The sequence below is a fragment of the Podarcis erhardii genome (genome assembly GCF_964252035.2).
Source record: "Podarcis erhardii genome assembly, chromosome: Z".
Taxonomy (NCBI): Eukaryota; Metazoa; Chordata; class Lepidosauria; order Squamata; family Lacertidae; genus Podarcis; species Podarcis erhardii.
The window spans coordinates 15653999-15663151 of record NC_138504.1 but is presented as its reverse complement, the minus strand read 5'-3'; the positions used below and the strand labels follow the sequence as shown (position 1 = coordinate 15663151).

At 41.2% G+C, this 9153-nt stretch overlaps 1 long non-coding RNA gene across 1 annotated transcript; it reads left to right on the top strand.

Moving 5' to 3' along the window:
• The first annotated feature begins 250 nt into the window (after window positions 1-250).
• Window positions 251-8368, top strand: LOC309334088. Its single transcript, XR_014152861.1, has 3 exons — window positions 251-891; window positions 6968-7124; window positions 8169-8368. It is a non-coding gene; the product is annotated as an uncharacterized lncRNA (long non-coding RNA).
• The last annotated feature ends 785 nt before the right edge of the window (window positions 8369-9153 follow it).

The following is a 9153-nucleotide window of genomic DNA, read 5'->3' as shown; positions in this document are numbered from 1 at the left end:
GAGCAAAAATAGAGAAGAGACAAAGGAAAGAGTTGTGCTCCCTTCGCCAGGGTTGGCCTCTCTCTCACACACACAGGCCTTTAGTCACATGCAGAGGAAGTTTTGTCACAGCTCAGGAGGAAACAGGAAGTTAGACTCCTGGCTGGTACAAAGCATCCACGTCCACTCTAGGAATGTTGTACTTGACTGCTATGTGTCAGCTTTCACCTTCCATCCCTTATAGTTAAGGGAGTGTAAGAAATAAAACAACAACAACAACAACAATAAATGTATACCATTTTAGAATAGATAGTTTTCCTTTTCACACACAGAGAAGAAAACAACTCCTTTAGGAAGAAGCCCATGTCGTCTAGCCTATAATTGTTTTATAAATTAAGAATTAGCAGCTGGATGAGTGACTGGGTGGAATTTTGATGTGTAGGATTTTGATAGGAAGGGAACTGACAATCCCTTCTCCCAATTTTCCAGCTGAAATCACTCCCGGGAAGTTGCTTTCTTCCTCTGTATGTGCCATTGCAGCAAGCTGTGTGTTCAGGGTCAAAGAGTGCTATGGGCAAGATAGTTTTTGTAGGCAAACTGTAGGGTGGTAAGGAAGAGACAGAGTTCTGCCCCATATCCTATGGGCCAAAGGAGGATCTGGGGCCCCTACAGGTTTTTGTTTTTTTAATTTTAAAAAGAGCGTGGACTATTTTGCAGCCTTTTCAGACACAGAAGCAATCTTTAATCTAAACAGGCATTTGGGGATTTATTTCTTCATTTTTTATTGTATTTTTCTGTGGTGGTAGTGCTGTTGTTACAGACCACCTTAGATCAGGCCATGACCCTGTAAATAGGTCCTGACCCACCAGCTGAAGACCAGCGTGCTACAAGGCAGGCTTCCATCATCTAAAAGCAAGTACTGTTTCTATCTGCTTCTTCTTTTTGCTTTAAAAGTATTGATTTTACTCACGTAGTAAAAGATCGTTTAGAGAAGTGGTTCTCTCCCCCCCTCCCCAACCTCTGTTCGAGGTTCCTTAGAAGCTTATCAGGGGTTCTGAATTAGAAGGTCAGTAATGGTGGACAGGCTTCCTTTAAATTGCTATTGATTTTCCCTCTCAACATTTGGCTGCTTGGGATTTTTGCATGTTTTGATGTTTTTAAAAGCACTGAGAAAAGTTGGTAAAAATACGGGCATAGGAAGCTGCCTAATATTGAGTCAGTTAATTGGTCTACATTAATGTGCAGTATACAGTGGTACCTCGGGTTACAGACGCTTCAGGTTACAGACTCCGCTAACCCAGAAATAGTGCTTCAGGTTAAGAACTTTGCTTCAGGATGAGAACAGAAATTGTGCTCTGGCGGCGCGGCAGCAGCAGGAGGCCCCATTAGCTAAAGTGGTGCTTCAGGTTAAGAACAGTTTCAGGTTAAGTACGGACCTCCAGAATGAATTAAGTACTTAACCCGAGGCACCACTATATATCCAGGTTTTTAAAAAGGGGTGTCTCCCAGCCCTACTGAAGAAGCCAGGGATGGAACATGAGACCTTCCACATGCAAAGCAGATGCTCTACCACTGATCTAGAGAAGATAACATATTTTATTCCTCAGTAATTTAACCCATCATTATAAGAGCCAGTGTGGCTTAACGGTTAAAGTGTTGGACCACGACCTGGAAGGCCAAGGTTGGAATCCCCACTCTGCCAAGTAGCTCACTGGGTGACCTTGGGCCATTCAACATCTCTTAGTCTAACCTGCCTCACATGGTTGTTGTGAGGATGAAATGGGTAGGAGGAGAACCAAGTACAGCACCTTAAACTCATTGGAAGATAAAGTTGGTATATAATTGTGATAAATAAACCAATAATAACTACTTGCAACATTTATTTAATAAAAGTATTTTCAGGGTGGAAATACAATTCAAACCAAGAATAAAACAGAGTAAGAACAAAACATCATGCAGAATTCAATTAGAAATAAAACCAACCATGCATGCAGAAATGCTAGTGTCCAAAGGGGCATCTTACCCGTAGGCCAGTGGTGTCCAAACTTTTTTCAAAGAGGGCCAGATTTGATGAAGTGAAGGGCTGTGAGGGCCAACCAAAGAAGTTGTTGACCTTTTTTTTTTTTTAGGATTGAAGTTGTTGAGGTTTTTTTAGGATTTTACCCCACCCCAGGTCCTGGGCTCTCAGAGGTGCCAGGCCAAGAGTCTGGGGCCTGAGAATTGAGTCTGGGGAAGAGCCTGCCTATCAGTTGGAGTGCCGTGGTGGGCTCTTCTGCTGCTCCGTGAGTTTAGGGGCGACCAAGCCAGCGAGATGCTGAGGCAGCTGGGTGGCTCCACCCTGCTGTGCGCCCGGGACTGGGCAACTGGGGGGGGGGGGAATCTTTACATCCCTGCGCTGCATATGCTTAAGACAGCCCTGAGTGCCCAACTCAACTTCCTCCTCTTGGACAAAGAAGTGTTTCTTTACTCGCTGGTGAAATGACTGCACTGTCCTGATAAGGCTCGCATCAGAGTTGAGGATCCTCCAAATTTAAGGAACCACCCCAGATAAATTTATTCTGTATTTTCTGCATCTGGCTGATTGCACCTGCTGCACCACAGCCATAATGATTTTGCTCAAGAGAGATCAGACACAATTGTCCTTATTTAAGACCAATGTTTGAACAAGGAAGCTGCTCTCAGTAGCATTAACATCCACCTTTTTCAGCAGATTTTTTAACTATTATCTCAATCTTGATTCAAAAAAAGAAGAAAACTTTAACAGAAGACTTCTGCTTCGTAAAACAAAACAAAACAAAACAAAACAAAACAAAATATTAAAGCAGGGGTGGGGGACCTCCAGCCCTGCAGAAAGTGTTAGACTACAATTCCCATCATCCTGAACCATTGGCTGTGCTTGCTCGGGCTGATGGGACCAACAACATCTGGAGGTCCACAGGTTTCCCATCCATGCTCCAAAGCCTCATTGTCCTGCATTTCCCACACTCATTTTAATTCTGTCCTGCATGTTTGTATATGTGTGGGTTGCCATATGTCATCTTTTCCCAGGACGTGTCCTCTTTTTCATGGGTAGAGTTGTCATAGCGATCCATAGCTAAAATTAGAAATTGGTAAGTGTGTCTACTTTTTTGCTCTTCAAAATATGGCAATCCTACATGTGTGAATTTGTGTGTAGAGTGGCTATGCTCACCTTTTGCCACACCCACCTTTGGCATGAAGTTCCTGGAGAGCTATCTAAGGGCGAACAAATTATTCACCCCTGCTGTTAAAAAAAAAAGAGTCTTTTACCCATGTTTTCTCTTTTTGTTGGTGGGTCTTCAATGTTTTAGATCTGTTATTGTCTGGTTTGGATTTTGTTGCAGAGTCTTGGTTTTTACATACAGTGGTACCTTGGGTTAAGTACTTAATTCGTTCTGGAGCTCCGTTCTTAACCTGAAACTGTACTTAACCTGAAGCACCACTTTACCTAATGGGGCCTCCTGCTACCGCTGCGCCGCCGGAGCACAATTTCTGTTCGCATCCTGAAGCAAAGTTCTTAACCCGTGGTACTATTTCTGGGTTAGCAGAGTCTGTAACCTGAAGCGTCTGTAACCTGAAGTGTATGTAACCCGAGGTACCACTGTATTGATGATTTTAATGGGAAACACTACATTTAATTTTTGCTTTGGATTATAAATAGCCTAGAGCTTCTTTGAAAGATATGTGGAGTGTACTTTTTGTTATTAAAAAGTTAAATAAACAAATAGACCTCACTCCTTGCCCCAACGAATTAATTTTCATTGAGGGAAATAACCTCTGGATTTAAGAATACCTCTTTACACTTAAATAAATATCCTCAGATCCACTGAATGGACACCTGGAAGGAGACTTTGATTTTTCCAAAAATTGGAAAGCACAGATCCCTCATAATTTGAAAAGTTTTTCAGCTATTGCTCATCAAAGTTTGCATTCCCCCCCTTCAGTACTACATATCCTAATTTGTGAGAAATCTTCAGTCTCCTCCAAAGATCGCAGGCACTTCACCTTTAAAATCCAGAAAGACATTTTCAAAGGACAAGAGAGAAAATATTTTTCTCCGAAGGAAGACAACGAGATAACTGTGATATACATATGCACATGCTTATACATACAAATATATCTCCTAGCTCTCTGTTTCCAAACCAAATAGCTACACTTCCTCTCCTTTATTGTAAAAAATAACTTGGGCAGAGTTTTCTTTACCAGACCATAAATATACACTGTGTGTATTGCTCAATTTTATAAATGACTAACAAGTGCGGTTGAAAAATAATTTCTTTCCTGCACAGTGACCAGTTTGTTTTGGCCTGACGTGATGAATAGCTTTATTATAACACACTTCTTTACCCACACAACACCCCCCCACTCCAGTTGCAGGGAAGATTTAGAAGTCTGCTGATTAAAGATGGTAGTGCAGCCGAGCTGGTATTTTGACAGAAGAAACGGAAGCGAGCATTGTATAAAAATGTAATAGGGGAGGATCTCTTAAAGGACTGTTGTGGGAATCGAGGGTTATATGATTACTCTTGCTTCACATAAAAACTAGACTGAGGATTTATTTTTGCCTGACCGCTGGGGCTTTGAAGTTTCTGAAAAATGTTATTTTATACATTGGGCGAACAAATGCCCTTGTAGCAGAAATAAATCACCTCTTTGTACAGAACAATCATACATATATTTGGCTACAAGCACCTCGTTTCCTGAGTAATTGTGAACAGTCTGGCAAGCGTTGAAACTTTCCTTAGGCTGAGCTGAAGTAAAATAAGCCTTGTGCCTCTGTTATGGGAGTTTGGTAGCTCTAAGGCACAGCTTGACACTCTTTGGAATGTCTTGTTTTCAAATACTACTATTATTACTAATATTATTATTATATGCATAGTGTTGTATACATACTAATGGAGGCAGGGATAAACTAGGCTTGCTGACATGTAACAGTCAACACAGGTGCAATCTGTCTGTATACATGCACAAGTGTTTATGTGAAAGAATATACACTTTTTGATTTGTACAGCTCAGTTGTTGTGTACATATTGTATACACTGGTTGAATGTTACATGTGAACAGCTGTATGGGTGTACAGCTCAACCATCTATGCACACAGGTACATAGATTGTACACTTGTTGAATGTAATGTGTGGACAGCCCTATGTGAATAACTACAACACTATCTGTGTTGCTGGAGTGAAAGGATGACCCATACTTAGACTCAAAGCAGTTGGAAGAACAAAGATATCTAGAGGGTAGCAAAAGGGCTTCCCTCACTCACAGTTATATTTGCCCCTTTTGGTGAGTCATGGGGTCAGAGGTTCTACCCCCTTCTTGATTTCCAACTACTATGGTGGGTGAGGAATGATGTCTGAATCCTACAGCCAGAAGCTAGGGTGAGGTTAGACAGGCCAAAGGACTCATCTCTAAAAAAGCATTCTCCCTTACAGCACATGAGATGCAGGTCTCATTGAGTTGAATGGGTCCAACTCTCAGATAACTTTGTTTAGGACTGAAGCCTGAATCACTCTCACAAAAGAGAATGACTGTTTTTGTGTTGATGTTTGTTTGTTAATTATTTTTAACAAAAATAATTGCAAAAAGTAATTGCTGCTCAATTAATGGGGGGGGGAACCTTTGAGGCAATGAGAAAGTTCTTACATTACCAATGTTTGATCAATTGAATACATATAACATTTTAAAAATTATTATTCTACCACTTTCTTCGGAACAATGTTTATTAATTTATTAAACTTACTGCCCCAAGAGGCTCTCAAGGTGGCTTACAAAGAATATCAAAATGGAAATCTTATTCAAGTCTGGAATCAGGAGGAGAAGTAACATGGTGTCAGGATTGTTTAGGTGGTATTTTCTGACTTTATTCTTCATCTTGCACGGTGCTGCCCGTTGACCTCTACCTACTAGGCAGAAGAGCTTACTGATATCCTCTGAGGCAGAGGAGTGGGGCTAAGCAGCTGGAAGCTACTCAACCCATGATAGAGGCAAAGAAAATAAATATTCAGATCTGAGATGTTCTCTCATTCAGTTGTTGTTTCTTGGGTCACTGGACCAATATTAATAGCAAGAAAGTCCCCTTCAGAGCTCTTGTTGCTAGCCCAACACTGAGAAAGGATTGTTCATTTAGCCACAAGAATAAAGGTCAAATCACTTGGGAAACAGCTAAGTGGCCAATTTCCCTGGAAATATAGCTGTAGGACAGGGTTGATGAGCTAAAAAGAAATGAGTTAATCATGAAAATTATCTTTCTTTTAATTTAAAGGAAGATGAAAATTATAATGGACAGTGTGGTAATTTTATCCATCACTTGAAGGCTATTATAACTTTTTCATGCATTTGCAATTTACCCCCAAAAAGGACATGATTCTTTTGTGGTTTCCTTTTATTCGGATGAAACTTTGAGAAACTGTGTAAGAGTTATAAAATGGAGCTTTTAGCAAGTTTTCTTCCTAATTTGCTAAATGCAAATTGATTTTTAAAATATATCGCTTAAACATATCCTATATTTCTTCTGTCATGGAACTTGGGCTCTTACACAAATTCCTAAACCAGTGGTTTCCAATTCTTTTGTACCCATGGGCATCTTTGCAAAGCCAGAGAAACCACTGTGGGCACCACACAGGCACCACAACAAATCACAAACTATTTTACTGGATGCAATAGGATGCTTCTTTCCAGACTTTCAGTGTGGGAGAGGACCATGTGGGGTCCATTGAAAGCCTCTGTGGGCACACAGAATCATAGAATTGTAGAGCCAGAATGGACCTTGAGAGTCATCTAGTGCAACACCCTGCAATACAAGAATTTCAACAAAAGCATCCATGACAGATGGCCATCCAACCTCTGCTTAAAAAGCTACAAGGAAGGAGAGCCCACAACCTCCCAAGGGAGACCATCCCACTGTCGAACAACTCTTACCACAAAAAGTTCTTTCTAATGTTTAGTTAGAATTTCTTGTAACTTGCAGGTACCCTGCTGGTGACCCCTGTCCTTGGCAATCTCCAGGCACTGACCCAGCCCTCTTTGCCTTCAGTAAGGTGGCTGCACCATCTTCCTTCAGACTACACAGCGCTGAGAATACTGGCTAATGAAAGCCGTGTGGACTCCAGGCTTTGGGAAGAAAGGTAGGTTATAAATTTAACAAATAACTAAGCTCTGCACTGTTACTGGAAAAATCCGAGGGCTCCCTTGGACAAAACAAAGACACCAACCAGGATAACTTGGAGCAAAACAGCAGCCTGTAGGCTTGGCCTTTATTGAACTGTTCCAACAGTTCCCCTCACTTGCAGGAGAGAGGAAAGACACAGAAAAATGGTGTGCAAGCCCTTATAAAAACTTTTGAAATTCCCATCCTCTAGGTCAAGCCCACCCCCAGAAACATCATGCATACATTACAGAAAGGAGGGGTTGAGGGAGGAGTTGTGGTGGTAACCTGAGTGTCCTGTCACCTGGCTGGTTCCCCCTTTCCCCCTCCCCATGAGTACTTTCCAGGTGACAGAGGGGAGTTTGCAGTTTCCTGCCCCCAGAGGGAAGATCTGATCATTGTCCTTTGTTCCAGTTCATGCTGAATCCACTCCCATATGCAAGTTCTTTGTGAGGACAGAAGGGAAATTCTTTTATTTAATTGAGTGTAAATAACTGAGGCATTACTGGGGTAAGGGCACTCTCTTTCTCTATATGCCACTTGGGCTTTTGTCCTTGGGGTGCCCTTTAGATTTGGGAGGTGCAATGGGGTGAATACTGACCTGCTAGTGCCACTGTGCACTTGTCAGGTTCAAATATTCACAGTTCTCATAGCAAAGATGAAGAATTATTTATAATCCTTTGCTGTGGGGCCACAGGTGAAGCCTGTAAACACATCCAGGAGTGGGGAATTTCACTGCCCAGGCTATATTTTTATTTGGCTAATTATGTTTGTTTGGCTGTTTGCAGATCCTCTATATTGTATTTGAATAAATGTAATTTTTTTTATCATGGTTATGGTTTCTTCAGCCTTCTTTAAGGGTGTGCTGGCAAAACAACATTCATTTGTTCAAGACATTTTTTCCATCCACAAGAACAAACCAGGGATAAATAAATTCTACTTCCTATTCAAGCCTCACTGTACTGTTTGTGTTTTCTAAAGCTTATTCTTATCTAATCTCCTATCATCTGCTATCTCTGGCTAGCTGTTCAAAGCCACAGTAGTGTCAGCAAAAGGAGCAGCAATCGCTCAAATGCTTTGAGAATAAAACACAAACTGAAGAAAAAGCAGACATAAGGCAGCATGCAAGACAGAGTTAATTCTCTGCAGCCTTCAAGAAATCTTCCCCCGATAGTGTGATAATGTTTTTGTAACAGGAAATTGAAACCTTGGAGCAAGAAATAAAACAAAATAAAACAAATGATGATTAGATTCCCTTTGGTGTCTTTTCTACGTTCTGCATTCTGTGAGTTAAATCTGCAAACGTGTCTTGTTAAAGGCTGTAATGGTCAATGTTTGGGGGGCATATTGGATGTTTATTAGCATTGAAATAATGTGTGCAGTTAGAGTGGCAGACAGAATAGCAGTTGGCCAATAATAAATAAGGCTATTAAAACATGAGAGCACCCGGCTACAGTGACACCAAAGGAAAATCAATGGGTAGTTTTTCTGCATTCAGTAACAAAAATTGACACTGCCAGATGCTAAGAGATAACCGTGTGGGGCATGCTTTTTCACTCACGCCCCACCAGTCCCCAATTGAGATTAAGAACAGAAAGTGAACCAGCCTTGAAAAAAGGATGTCTCAGAGGAAATGGACGGGATATTTTGTAGTCCCCCAAGAGGAAAAGATTCAAATGATACACCAAAAGAGAATTTATTTCTAAGATGGAAAGATGCATAAATCACAGCATGGTTAAATGCATGCAGCATAGCCTGCAAGGATATTGAAGCTCACATACTGTACTTAACCTACAATGTATCAAAAGACAGCATCAGCCCATCTTTATAGTAAAGGAGTCAAGCGGGTGGCTTCAGGACCTGTATATTGGAGGAACCCGGGGAGGGTTACTGTGAATCTGCTCTCTTGTGGATAATAAAGATGTGGGATATTGTGGCAATGCCTAAAACAACATCCTAAAAGAACAAAGGGAAATAATAACAAAAACATGTTATAATTTGGGAAGGCC